This window comes from Stegodyphus dumicola, chromosome X2, assembly GCF_044657685.1.
Source record: "Stegodyphus dumicola isolate Sdum_Otavi_A_Nest chromosome X2, ASM4465768v1".
Lineage (NCBI taxonomy): Eukaryota > Metazoa > Arthropoda > Arachnida > Araneae > Eresidae > Stegodyphus > Stegodyphus dumicola.
In genome coordinates this window covers 8,630,356-8,644,680 of record NC_140781.1, presented here as the reverse complement: position 1 = coordinate 8,644,680, position 14,325 = coordinate 8,630,356, and the positions used below count along the sequence as shown (strand labels likewise).

Here is a 14,325-nt window from a genome sequence, read left to right as displayed (position 1 = left end):
TGAGAATCAATCTGAATAATAATGTTTTTTTTAAAGGGCAAATTATGGATACTTACAGCATTTTTAGTTTTTTTTTTGCAGGGTCTTAAAATTGCGCAGAGTTCTGTTGGAAATTTCTTTGATTAACGAGTTTCGATGCGGTGAGTGATATGCCTCATTTGTTTTATTTTAAAATCTCATGAGGCTGACGAATTTCTCTGATCTGAGCTAGATTGATTGAATACATTTTCCCGTCCTCCCCTGATAAAATTTTGTCCGGCTCCGCCCCTCAGGTGCTGCGCCGCCGTGCGGTCTGTGCTGCTATTTAAGAGAGCTGTCTGCAACGGCTGTTGCATCCAGGTTTCTGGCAGCGGCCCGTCCTGTCCACCTGGATCATCTTATGGGGCGAATTCTGTGTCAACCCACTGTCATTTGTCATCGCTCCATAGTAGTGGGGGAGTGTCAGGGATCAAGAGATGCTCTCGCAGTGCCCGGAATCAGGAGAATGTGAGACTTTCGATTGCTCGGGAGAATGTTATTGCATGAATAGGCTTTGTCAGATGATGTAATGTTGTCTACCCGAATCATCCCGCAGAAGTTATTGATTCGAGAGATGAGATTTTCTTCTTCTCTTAAAAAATATAATATGTGTTAAAAAAAAGGGGGAAATATCTCGGGCAATAAAGAGAGCTTAAGTTCTCCTTACGATTTACAGAAACACCAAGACTTTAACTCTTTCTTTCACCTTTGAATGAGCACATGACAACGCTCCTTGCCCTTTTCTGAATGGTAAGTATATTTAAATTGCATTATTTTAGTTTACTTTTAAGCTTGATTTTGAGAAATGCATATTTCTTTTTTTTAAAACGTTGCTTCTTTGTTTTGCATGATGCAGTTTTGTTATTTCTAATATAAAAATAATTCTTCTAAATGCTTTGTGTGCTTAAAAAATAATTTTAATGCTTTAATATCATTCAAAAATAGTTTTATTTGTAGTTTATTACTTTGCTTGTTTTTAGTTATAAAATATATTAAATATAAAGCCATTTCTTTCATTAGAAAGATATATTATATTCCTCTTGTATTCTTCTTTTGAGTTTAAGAGCCAAATACTTTTTTAACAATATAAATGGTTTATAGAATCCATCAAGTACGTTTGCTGTTTATTTCACATAATTATTTCTTTCATGTTTTTTCATCATTTTAAAAAATAATTTTAATGTAAAATACGGGATTCACAAACGGCAGTTAATTAAAGTTTTAAATTAGGTATTTCACTTGAAAATATATTTTCTTCTTTAGAGTAATTTTTAAGAATAATGTTTCATAATTATCCTAACAAGACTTTGAAATATATGTAACATAACATTACTTCAATGTACTTTATTAATATTTATAATAACTAATACCATATCAAATTTTACTTTCCAATTTGGTATTTTCAATTTAACAAGCAGCCTCAAAAGACCGTAAATATTTAGTACAGATTTTATTATGAAAAAGTCCGTTTCTGCCCAATTTAAATATATTTTCCACCGGAAAACGTAATTCGGTATTCAGTGCCCATTCCAGAAATCAGTTAATAATCCAGAAGAGAAGGAATTCTTATTTGTACTTAAAGTTCGTTCCTTAAAGTGAGGATTTCTTATAAATTATTCAAATTACCGCTATTCAGTTACTCAGCTAACAGTTTTCTGAAATATTTCAGAAAATTATCATAGAATGAATTTTCTTTATCCTTTTTCTTAAAAGAATGGACTGTTGCAGCTGGTTAGTATGTCTAGTAGGAAATCCATCTTGTAGGAACAACCCTGGACACATACTGTAATGCAACAGTCACGAGACATCTCAAATAAGTATTCAATAAATTCTGATCAAAAATAATTTCTTTACAAGGAAAAACGTATTGCATTAAAACTAAGCTACTGATTTCTTAGCATTAATTTCTTCCTATAAGGTGCTATGCTCTTAGTAACCGCAAAGTAGCCAGGGGAAAAAAACAGAATTTTCTTTCTACTAAGATCTATCATTATTTTTCTTATAATTGTAATTAAGTTTATTGACAGATGGAGCAATCCTTTTGAAACTTAATTAAGTTTAGAAAATCTTTCTCTTCCTGCGCAATATGTCTTTCGACCCATTATGCCATTTATTTATTACGTATAATGAGCAAGAAAAATATAAAAGCTCAAAATACTTGCCCTACCTTGAATAAAGCAGACTCACTTATACAACAACGTGAAATTTCGAAGGGGTGTATAAGAAAAAATAGAATAGGATTGCCTCGTCGAATTCTACAAAAAAAAAAAAAAAAAAAAAAAAAAAAAAAGGATCTTGCGTATAGGACAAAGCATCTAAATGAGCTTGATATTTTGAAAGTATTCTATAAGAAAGATGCTTTAAGTTGAAAACACCATACAATGAAGTAAAGCTTCTTGAATACGTATTTCTTAAATAAAAATTCCGGACAAAGTATAAATTATATTATTATAAATTTTAAATGTCATCTTGCCAATATATAAGAAGGGTGGGTTTTCAGAAGGGTATTTTAAGAGAAAAAATATCGGCATATATTTATGTTAATACGACAATAATTTTACTGTGGGAATTCTTTATATCACTCATAGGTCTGAGGAATGGTGCTTGTATTTTAAAGCAAAGCGGAGTACGGAATTTTAACTTAAGCAAAAAGACATGCTTGTAGACCAAGCAGTCTTCACTGCACGTCAGAAAAAACTTACAAGGTTTTCTGGTAAGTCCATTTTCTCAATTGATTACTGCCAGGGAGAGGAAGCTTCCTTACTAAGTCGAAATGAGTCATTTATTTTAAAAATCCAATTATTTTATCTTCGCTTCATTGTTATGCAGAACCGGAAATAGGAAGATGCATTGAATGCTGAGAGAAGGAATTGCTTTATGCTCTGTAAAGCTAAAAGTCTAAAAAGTTAAATTCCTCAAATTAAAGTAGAAAGCCTCAGCAGCATTAAAGGAATTGTTACAATATTTCTTTCCGATAAATGAAGAAATTTTCTTTAAAAACCGAGTACCAGCACACACGAAAAGGTATTCAAATTAAAAATTACATTTGTTACCCACAAAAAATGCAACAATAAAAGTAATGATGTTAGTTGGCGAACTCTAGTGTTATTTTTTAAACTAAACAAAACTGAAAGACATTCATTACGAGTATAAGGTAAGCAGATTAAAACAAAAGAACGCTTGATATTAAAAATTAAAAAAGAAAGACATTTGATGCACGAAAGAAAAAAAAAACTGAATTTTTTCCTGACATCTAAAAGAGGATATTCTTGAAGGGTTTGTATTTTATCTTGGAAAGAAATGTTCTTTTATTATGGTTTAGAGAAAGTAGATAAGAATCAATAATAGGACAAATAATGCCTGCAACTATACAACTTTTTTTTTCATTTGGTATTGTATTTGTAATGAGTTTTAATGTGTAAGATAACTGTATCTTCAATATATTTATAAACAGAAGTGTTAATAGGCATCTAATTTTTGTCTTTTACGTGAGATTCTTTCTAAGTTTCATAAGTAGAAATATTTGCATTATTTTTATAATAAAAAATTTAGAAACAGTTAAAACAGTTTTTTGCATAGCAGAAAACTCCTGTTTTGAGCAAAATATCGGATGCTTTGTAAGAAATCAAGTAGTCTTCTTCAGTTTATTAAATTGTGTTGAATTTATTCGATTTAAAAATAATTTTAGGTAATGAAAATTAGATCTGGTTTCTGCGTTGTACTTAAATTTACATTAGATATTTAATTAACAAGTACACGAAGAAGGTATGTAGCTTTAACAAGAGTTTATCCAAGCTTTTTAATAATTTTATATGGTTTTAAAGTATTTTATACTGAAACTTAAATAATACTTTACGCTGGAATAAGAAACATTATTATTACTGAATGGGTAAAAGTAACAGATGTCTGTTAATGCTTTTGGGATGTTTAATTATATCTCACACAGGGATGGTTTGACTTATTTGATAAAAACTTATATAAACCACGCTAAGGCTATCTGATTGAGGAGAGACATGCCTTCGTGAGGTACTTTCCAGGGAAAACTGGCTTGTGTTCTCTTTACACATCGAGAAAACAATGGAAATGCTCATGCAACCGGCCTGTTTGCCTGGATCGGATCCAGATCAAACTGTAACTGTTCAGTGACTTTAGTACTCAGCCGCTGGTGGCCTTTCACGCCACGATACCTGCAATGTAGTGGTTATTTTTCATCTGAGTGAATTCCCTAGAAAATTCTGTAACTCAGTAGTTTTCCATCTCTTTCTCCATGTTATTATTATATTAGCTTCTTCAAACAGAAAAAAGAACGATTACATTCCAGTTGGAAAGACAGCCCCGCCTAAAAATTGTCAATTAATATAAGATAAATGTCGCTTTGAATATATATGCATAAATACAACCATGTCTTCATAAGTGTTATGTACTAAATTCTGAAATTATGTATTTTTCAAACAGTGTGCTACGTAAGTTACTATATCTAAATCCAAAAGGAAGATTTTACTAATTTGTAAGTTAACAGCATTTTAAGTGATAGAAACAGAAATAAATTTTCTAAGAGATTTTTCGACTTTCTTACAGTCGAAATTGTGAAAAATCCGCTCAAAAAGCAAAGATATTTAATTTGCTTTTCCTTTATGGAAATCTAGGTTTTTAGGGAATTAGCGGAAGAAAGAAGTTTAATGTAATAACTTGGATTAAGATTAAAAAAAATATTTAATTATAGGGTTATACTACTATGTAAGTGAAGAACCACCGTAAGAGACTAAAACACACTTGTTGTGTCGCAACTATGGTGCGAATCACATACCGATTTTGATGAAGTACAAATTTTTAATCTTACTATCTAATGAATATTTGACAATTTAATACAAATGTAACAGTAATTAATTAACTAACCCCGGTTCGATCAGTATAATGCAATATTCAGTCTCTTAATTATACTGACATATGCAGAAAACATAACCTAAATAATAACATAGCCTTGCTATACATTTCAAAGGACAAAATTACCCCATTTAACACATTAAATACACAAGAAAAACATAATTAAGGATTTTGTCCTATCTAAAGAAAAATAAAAAATTTAAAATTTCATAATCAAATATGTACTGAGAGAAAGAAGAAGGACTTACGTCTGCAGACTTCGGAGTCCTATACTATTGGATCCCGCCAGTCAAATTAAGCTGGGAGTCATTTTTCCGCTTCAAAGTAAAGTCCCTTTCTTATTGCTTCAAAGTTCGGATCGTGCCACGTCACATAGTCGGTAGGCGATTTGCTAAGACACTAAGTTTGGAATTTGATACTTTCACGCTCATCTGTTTCTCCGCTCATTAATTAACAGTCTCGAAAGAGTTCTCCTGATGATCTTTTCCAGGAAGCCCTAAATTCGGTATATCATCAATGCTGTATTCACGTTGGAAGAAGAATACGACACAGGACGTCGTTCAACTTATAACCGCGGGTTTAACGTTCAAGTCTTCCTTTTCCTACGCAAAATTATCCGGTTCAGTTGGCCATCAAGCACGAAGCCGTCATTCCCGTTCTCTCCTCTTCCTCCGTTTTTTTTCTTTTCTTATTCTTCTTAATAATGCTCAACGCTCTGTTATTCAAAGCAAAAGCTAAACGCTAAACACCGCTCTCCGCGGAGCTCAAAACAACTCGCTCAAGAAAACTCTGAGCCACCAGCGTTTTTCAATCAAATATCCCCTTTCTAACTCCTTGCTTAATTATTAATTATATCAACGGCCGACGCAATCATGCCTCATTTCCAATTAATTGGTGAATCGCAGTCTGCCACGACCTTATCCCAGCCGATTATATATGCGTAAAAATAAGAGTAGGTGCCGTACAACTTTCTTTATCAACAGCGGGAAAAACCTCAGGGTAATGTCCTCTTCGAAAAATTCGAAAAAATATCACGCCTCGACAAAATGATCAATACATTTGTCTACATCTTTTATTCGCACTACTAATCAAGCAAAGCTATACAATTAATGGCGTCAGTCTTCAGTCAATACTTATTTTACAAAGGTAGCCGCCTGCACAATGAACAATCTTAACTTACAAAGCATACACATTACCGCCATAAGTGTCTTTATTGAAACACCGTTTCCTGCATACCACCCAGTTGCCAAGAGCTCATTAGGTAAACAATTTCACTGTCACTAGAATACACACGGAAAGCGAAAGGGTCTTATTCTTTACACTTCGTATTTAAGCCTATGTTTTGCCTACCAGTTTCCTGTCAAGGAATCCACAGTTAGAAGAAACCCTGAAACCAGAATTACTACATAATACAAGTGAAAAAAATTAGTTAAACGTCATGTCAAAACTTTCAAAGCTCAAGAAACACGAACTTGTTTAAAATTGATTTAGTAGGTGAAGGTATTATAAAGAATATTCTTAAACAATTTTCAAAATTTCCTGTTGTGAACGAGTCGAAGATAATGCAAAAGAGGGAAAGTTGAAATATTTTTCAATATTTTTCCTAAACGGTTAAACTAGGATATATCATAGAAATTAGTTTAACATGGGGGGATTCAACAGCAACAAAAAAAAGGAAAAATCAGAATTGCTTTTGCTGAGCATAATTTTCAGTCCAAAACGGCAAAACTGACAATAAAATAAAAATTCTTTCGCGAAGAGAAGCAGAAAGTTGATGGCGAGATGAGAAAAGAGAATATGGAAACTTCATTTTGTCTTTTCATTGTTAAGCGTGCTGGATGTGTAATGAAAAATGTTAGGCATTCGTTTCGCCCCTAGTAACCCAAAGAATTTTAGAAGCTAGTTTATTTTATTTCTGAATTTTTAATCTAAAAGGCAGTTTTGGAAAAGTTTTCCAGAAGAGGAGAAAAAATTACAGTATATGCTAAAATAGTGTAGGAAGACATAATCATCAAACATTAATCTGATATTATCGAAGTTTATAATTATCAAGCATTTAGAAAACATAAAGCTATTATGTAGTAACTTAATAATGTAAATAAACAAAGAATGTAGATTCAGAATAATAGGTAAATCGAACTCTAAGCTTTCTATGTTATATCAAAAATGCAAACACGATAGAAATGTTTTCTTTGTTAATTACCTAAACGCTACAGTAGAGGTTCGAAACACAGAAAGTAAATTTTTTTTTAGTTTCTCAAGTAGCAACTAATCCAGAATAGCTATAACCAGCCAAATAACAAAAATATTTGTATACTAAAAGTACCTTTTTCAGTTTAATTTTGCTTATACCGAAACGGATTCTACAAGCAGATGGTTCTTACATCTGTCTAACATCTAAAGGTAGGCTGTATTTTATTTTGATAATCTCTTAAACATTTTAGTCTGCTTTCTGGGTTACTCCTTCTCATTTGACTGGTTTATTTTGAAATGCGTAAATGAAGGATGGAATAACAATTTCAAAGATACGTGTGTAATAAAGGTTTAATTAGCTAGATTGTTGACAATTTATACATTTATTTCGTAGTGAAATGCGGGATGTTAATTAGCACTACTACAGGTCACCTTGAGAACTTAAAAAGGCCTGGAGGTAAGTTTCGTTTCAGATTACGTTTCTTTCATGACTTTGAATAAAATGAGAGCCAGGTAAGTCAACCTTTAGGTATAAGATACTTTGTGTTGTTATGATAAACAAGTTCATGAAATTTTAACTCTTAATCTAAAATTTCTGCTGATTACTTAGAACTTAACAGCCTAGCTTAGTTATCAATTTGTCTTCTGTCTGTTACAGTCAAACGTCTGCTTACTTTTAAGCACTTCTTGAATCATGGCCAAATAATAGTGCAGAAATATCATCGCAACAGCCACGAGCACTTTCGCCAAGAGGTACAGGTGGAAGCGGTCGGGATACCAAAATTTCACCATTAAGTCGTGTAGTTGAAGTCTCGAAGTTTTGAAGATCATCTGGGAGCTTCGGAGGGTCTTTCTCTCCTCTATTATCAACCTCTCGAGAAGACTTTCGGCTCGACGTATATTTTAAGTGCTCCCTTGCCGAACAGGCATTATATGCTTACAACATCCTATGCTTACACTGTATGCTTACAGAGATTACCTTCCTCTATAAGGAAAATCTGAGCAATTGATAAACTTCTATAGCATTTATGAAAACTGAGTTAGAACTCATCATTCTTGAAACTTTGTTGTGGATCAAGAATATCAAGCGACTCCTAAAAATATTAAATAATTTGGGTTGCATGCTGCTGTTAATTGCATGCTGATTTTAAAACACGAAACAGTCGAAAAGTTTTCTACTATTTAAGGACAACGACCTGAGATTCCTATTTTTCTAACACAACTCAGGTTACATGTAGTGGGATAAATTCATTCTTGAACGCATCGAAAAATCTATTCGGGCAATTCAGAATTAAAGATTATAAAAAACTAAAATAAAAATTTTATGATTTATTAAAATTTGTTAGCGGATGACGAGTATAATTTTTAAATTCTTAGGACTGAAAAAAAGAAACTAAAGAGGGGAAAATGAACTTTATTAGTTTGCGATCGATATTAGTGCATGATAAGCTTATTCCTGATTGTTGGTTTAAGTTTACAAAGAAAATGTTAATTGGTTATTGCCTGCATAATAAGGTTTGTTTTGGATGGGTAAGGTGTACTTGCTTTCTCAAAGGCTGAAAACAAAGCTTTATCAAGTAAGCGTTATATAGAAATATAAGAAAGATACAGTCTTACGGCATGAGCTCAGAATATGTTTTCAATTAACAAATTTTGTCGGGGCATTCCCTAAATAATGCAGTTTTTTCAATTGAACTAAAAGTTGAGAGGGACGAAATAAATTACTGCACGAATTTTTTATAAAAACAGGTTGTCATTTTACCTTGTTCTTATTCTTAGTGTAAGTCTTGAAGACTACTGTTTGATTTTAACAGTTATTTTTTCAAAGCTTAATAGAGTAACAAAGGAGCATATTCGTCATGTTTTTCTTTATGAGTTTAATTAATTCAGTTATTATTAGTAGGAATATTAATGCAACATATGATTACTGGTCAATACGTATAAGCTAGTGTCAACAATGGTTCCAGAAATCCCTAGTCTAAAACTATAGCCTAGGAAAGGAGCCTTTTCAAGGAAGATCTGAAGAGCTCGACAAGGAAGTCCTACACACCCCGGTGGAACAAAATCCCGCCGCAACTATTAAGAACTACCATAAAATGAAGGAGGGTACAGTTTAAATATAAAAATAACTTTATCTTACTTTTGGAAAATAAATGACGTATAAAAAGCTGCATTTTTTATTGGATGACCCAACATTTTGTAGCGTGTTACGGAGAGCACTCAAGATTTTTCTTCTTTAAATTGCAAATATTACAAGAAATAAGGTAGGCAGGAATATTTAAATACATCAGATTTGAATTGGTAGAATTACAGAAGCAAAATAACCCGTTGTAAGGACCTTTCCACTAAATGTTAAATGTGCAATGTTTATTTTAGTGACTTGTACATTTTTATAACTATGCACTAGAATAAAACTTTGAGAACTGAACTATATTTGGCTTTCCTGCGATTCGCGAATGATCTAAAATTATTTTGTAATGTACATTGTTGAGAACTATAAACATAGATAATCGGTTCATAACTTTCAGAAGCTGCAAAGAGACTGGTATGAAATGGTGAGAAGCAGCTATTAAGAATAAATGCATAACGTTAATTTGTTCTTCAAATCATATTGATTGGGTGATTTAGATTATGGAAAAGCAGGCAAGAATTATATACCTAATCAAATCACATAATATTTGCTTCGAGAGTAACTGCAAACCTATATACACCAAACGAAAACTTTCGTAATTTCATGGTGAAATAATAGGTCATCGTAAAATATTCAGGAAATTATCAATATATTATTTGAAAGCAAGATGCTGTTCTATCCCAGCAGGCATATTTTATCTTCACTGATCGTGAAATGCTCTGGAATTTCTGAGAGAAAGACCACTTGCTGTATTGTTAGAATTGTGTTACTTAAAAAGGAAATTCTCTCCCGCAGTGCGAGATTTGCAGCAATAATGTCTATATTTTTCTCAGACTATCATTGTAACATAATGCTTCTCAAACTTTCAATATTTGCGACCCAATTTTCAATCATAATTTTCATCCCGCCCGCCAATACAACAACAATGTATTGAATGCAATAATAATGTACCTTGACTCTAAAGCTACAATACGACCTTAATTATAAGCCGTTGCAAATTACCAAGATAAGTATTAAATTTTGTATATGCTACTTTTAAGTAACAGATATTTGAAGTAAGTTACTTTTAAGTAATAGTATTATGTATTATGTATTATGTTATGTAAAAGATAAGTATTATGTTACTTTTCCTTTCTAATTTTTAAACTTGAACAGATTGCAAAATCAATTTTAATTAAATTAAATATCTATTTCCTCAGTCATCCATTTCTAAAAGTATAAATGTCATTAGAAAACAATCTAGTCTCTGTCTCTCTCTGTCCATCATATTCTGCTATTCATCACATTCGGCATTCTCGTGGACATCCGCGCAACCTATTGAACGTCTGCGCAAAACGTGTATAAATGCTGCACCTCTTTCAATTCCAGTCATTCGTGGTCGAATCGATCCTTCTATGGTTAACGAATCTATCTTAAATCTGCATTTTGTAATTTGCTCGTTAATTGCAATTTACGGTATTAAATAACGGCAGTAGATTTAAATAGAATCATGGATATATTTTTAAGTCGTAAGCAAACATTATACGATAATAAAGCATCAACAAGTGCACAGACGAGCGTGGATCCGAAAATTAAATCAAGATGATATTATCAAGAATACTTAAATTTTTGGTTTACCACTACTGAAGTAAATGAAGAAGAAAGGCCCCTGTGTGTTATTTGCTCAAAAATATTGGCATTAGATGTATTAAACCTAATAAACTTAAACGACATTTGGAAACGCTTCATGGTGAGTACGTTAACAAACTGTGAGAATTTATTTATTTAATTTAAATTTTTGAATTAAATTAAAATCATATGAAAAGCAAAAAAAAAAAAAAAAAAATTAAAGAAACTTTGTCTGTGAATGAAAAGCTTTACTTGCTTCTGAAAAAGTCAAATATAAAATAACCAGATGTAAAAAGCCTCACACCATTGGCGAAGAGCTTATTTTGCGAGCTGCAACTATGTTTGGAGATAATTTTGCTAAAGACTTGCAGTCCATACCTCTATAAATGATACCGTTGCCCGTCGAATCGATCATATAACTAAAGAAAGCTTTTCGGAAAGTTGCGTGACAAATTGTTTTCAATTCAGCTTGATGAGGCCAACAGATAGCAATAAAGATGCTCATTTCATTACATATGTTCAATTTTGTGATCGTATGGCAGCAGTAGACGGACTATCTTTTTGTAAACCAATAAAACTCAAAGCAAAAGCGCCAGCATTATTTGATATTTTAAATAATTTTATAAACGAGGTAAACAAAGAGTGGAAAAATTGGTGGCACCGTTGGTGCTCGTACAATGTCTGGAAGATTCCAAAATATCCAAGCACTTGTGAAACAAAAATCTTCACTGTGCACCGGGACACATTGCATGATCCCCAGAGAAGTTTCCAGGCTTCCAAAGAAATAAATTCTCAAGAAATAGTCTGAATATTGTGCCAACGACAGTTGTTACAGTAGTAAATTACATAAAAATGAGACGCCAAAAATCAAGAATATTCTCTGTGTTTTGTAAAGATATGGGGGCAGTTCACTCATCTTTGCTATTTTATTGCGAGCCAAGATTGTTATCACGTGGGAAATTTTTGAAATGTATTTATAAATCAGAAGACAACATTGCCACTTTCCTAGAAGACAGAAATCGACGTGAAGCTGAGATGTTTCGAGATTTTTTATTTGTTATGAAACTGAGCTACTTGGGCGATATATTCGAGAAATTAAATACCTTGAATCTTCAACTCCAAGGAGCAAATATACATATGTTTCAAATGAGTGATAAATTTTATGGTTTTTGTAGAAAATTGGAATTATGGAGCAGACATTTAAAGCAAATAAAACCTAGAAATGTTTAAAAATGTGGATAAATTTACAAGGCTGAAGAACAACATGTGAAAGTTCTTTTTGAAACAATTGAAAATTATTTAGCCATGTTGGTAAAGAGCTTGTGTTGTGTCCTGGATTTTCTGCGGTGGCTGCTCTGAAGACAAAACATAGATCTCAGTTAAACGTAGAAAAAGAACTTAGAGTGTCAATTTCTAATATTAAACCTTCCTTTGTATAACTTTGCTCTGCAAGACAAGCCCATGGAAGTCACTAGTAATTATTAAACTTATTTTTAATTTAGTATTGACAAATTAATTATCAAATATATTGTGTCGTACTGTTACATTTATAAGTACACTATAGGGTAAATGTGTATTTTATATTTTATTATGTCAGAGTGTATTTTGTTTTGCTTTCTTTCAGTAAATTAATAATTTTAAAAATTATCTTTTATTTTCGGCATGCTTGCGCCCCCCCCAACCTAAGATTATCGCACCCCCAAGGGTGCTACACCCCACAGTTTGAGAATCGCTGTTCTAACACGAACGAACAGCACGACAACAGATTGCGTAAAGCAGTAAACAATGAAATAACACATTTGTCATAAAAACCAGACATAAGCTATCTATTTGGACTTAAAGCTTCAAATGGAAATTAGAAAAACATAAAAACTACTTTTTTGCAGTTATAAAATAAATCATAGTAATAAAGTGACTGATATTTTCTTTCAAATCCAAGAGTAGAACTTTATGCACCAGTAACAATGTAAATGAATCAAACATTTTCCTAAATAGAGAGAAGTAAAGAGTTTTTTATATTTGTTTTTGGTTTTATCGTAAGCGAATTCAAACTCCTTGATAATTGACATCAGTATATGCGTGTATGTGTGATTATGGCAAAGCCTCGAGGGCTATCTGCCTAAGAGGAGGGATGCCTTCGTGGAGGGCTTTCTAAGGGAAACTGGCTCGTATACACGTCACACATGGGGAAAACCACGAAAACGCCCATGCAGCCAGCCCGTTCGCGGGATTGGAACCTCGGACCGAACTACCAGTGTTCAGCGATTTTACCGCTCGGCCGCTGGTGGGCTCTTAATTGACATCAGAAATACATAACTTTTATTGCCATCTAAAAAGATATAAAAACATGATAACGAAAATATTTGAAAAAGGCAAAAAAGACAGCAATTGTAAATGGAACAAGTATTTCTTCTATAATACTCCTCTCCCCCCATTTTATTAAACTCTGTACAACGCCTTAAATTACAATGCATATTAAGTTTAAAGATATAAAAGAGCTTGATAAATATTAAAAGTAACAGCAATCTTGAATAAGCAATACCAATAAGCTAACTTTCTTTAAAACTGGCATTTGGACAACAAGAGAAGAGCGGAGCACCAGTGCCGTGATTTATTGGTGACTCGGCCTGGATTTTACTCGGTTTTGAACTGCCTGGTTGCATGAAATTTTTATTGTTTTCACCGTGTGTAAGTAAATACAGGATATTTACTTCTTGATAGTTCTTCATAAAGACATCCCTTTCCTTAGGCAGACTGTCCAATGTGTTTGAGGGCCCACCAGCGGCCGAGCGGTAAAGTCGCTGAACACTGGTAGTTCGGTCCGAGGTTCGAATCCCGCGAACGGGCTGGCTGCATGGGTGTTTTCGTGGTTTTCCCCATGTGTAACGTGTATACGAGCCAGTTTCCCTTAGAAAGTCCTCCACGAAAGGCATCCCTCCCCTTTGGCAGATAGCCCTAGTGAGCTTTGCCGTAATTAAATACACCATACACCATACACCAATGTGTTTGTCACAATCAGAAACAAAGAAATCCAGTTCATTTCAAAATTACTCCAAATAGGTATTAGACTTCATACATGCAAAAGCAATATTTAGTCCGATATATGAGGGAAGCAATATGTTTAACTTTCTCATTAAGTAAATAAAAAGACATATTTTGAGTAAGTTAATGCCATTTTCAATTATTTCTTTGATTCCTTGACATTCTGTTCCCTTTAAAACTCACCAGAAAAACTCTCAGGTTATTACCCAATTCCTTATGAAATTCTAATATTAAGCCAAGCTCGTTAGATTACCATTTTATAAGAAATGTGCGCCTTTTCACTTCTTGCTCTAACGGCGTAATTGGACGCGTGTCCCGCAGGGAGCTGAAAGATCGAAAGTTCGAATTCCTGAAAGCGCATTACTTACTTTCTCTCGTTTCATATTTCAACCTTAAACTAGGAAAAAAAAAAAAAAAAAAAAAAAAAAAAAAAATTCTGATACACTTTA

The 14,325-nt window shown here is 32.9% G+C and overlaps 1 protein-coding gene across 1 annotated transcript in view; it reads left to right on the top strand.

The window, feature by feature from the left end:
* Positions 1-345: 345 nt before the first annotated feature.
* The window catches only part of mAChR-B (muscarinic acetylcholine receptor), a 207,924-nt gene continuing 193,944 nt past the window's right edge, over positions 346-14,325 (top strand). Inside the window, exon 1 of the mRNA XM_035357843.2 lies at positions 346-768. The gene's annotated coding sequence lies outside the window, so the exon portion shown is untranslated. The remainder of the gene's footprint in view (positions 769-14,325) is intronic.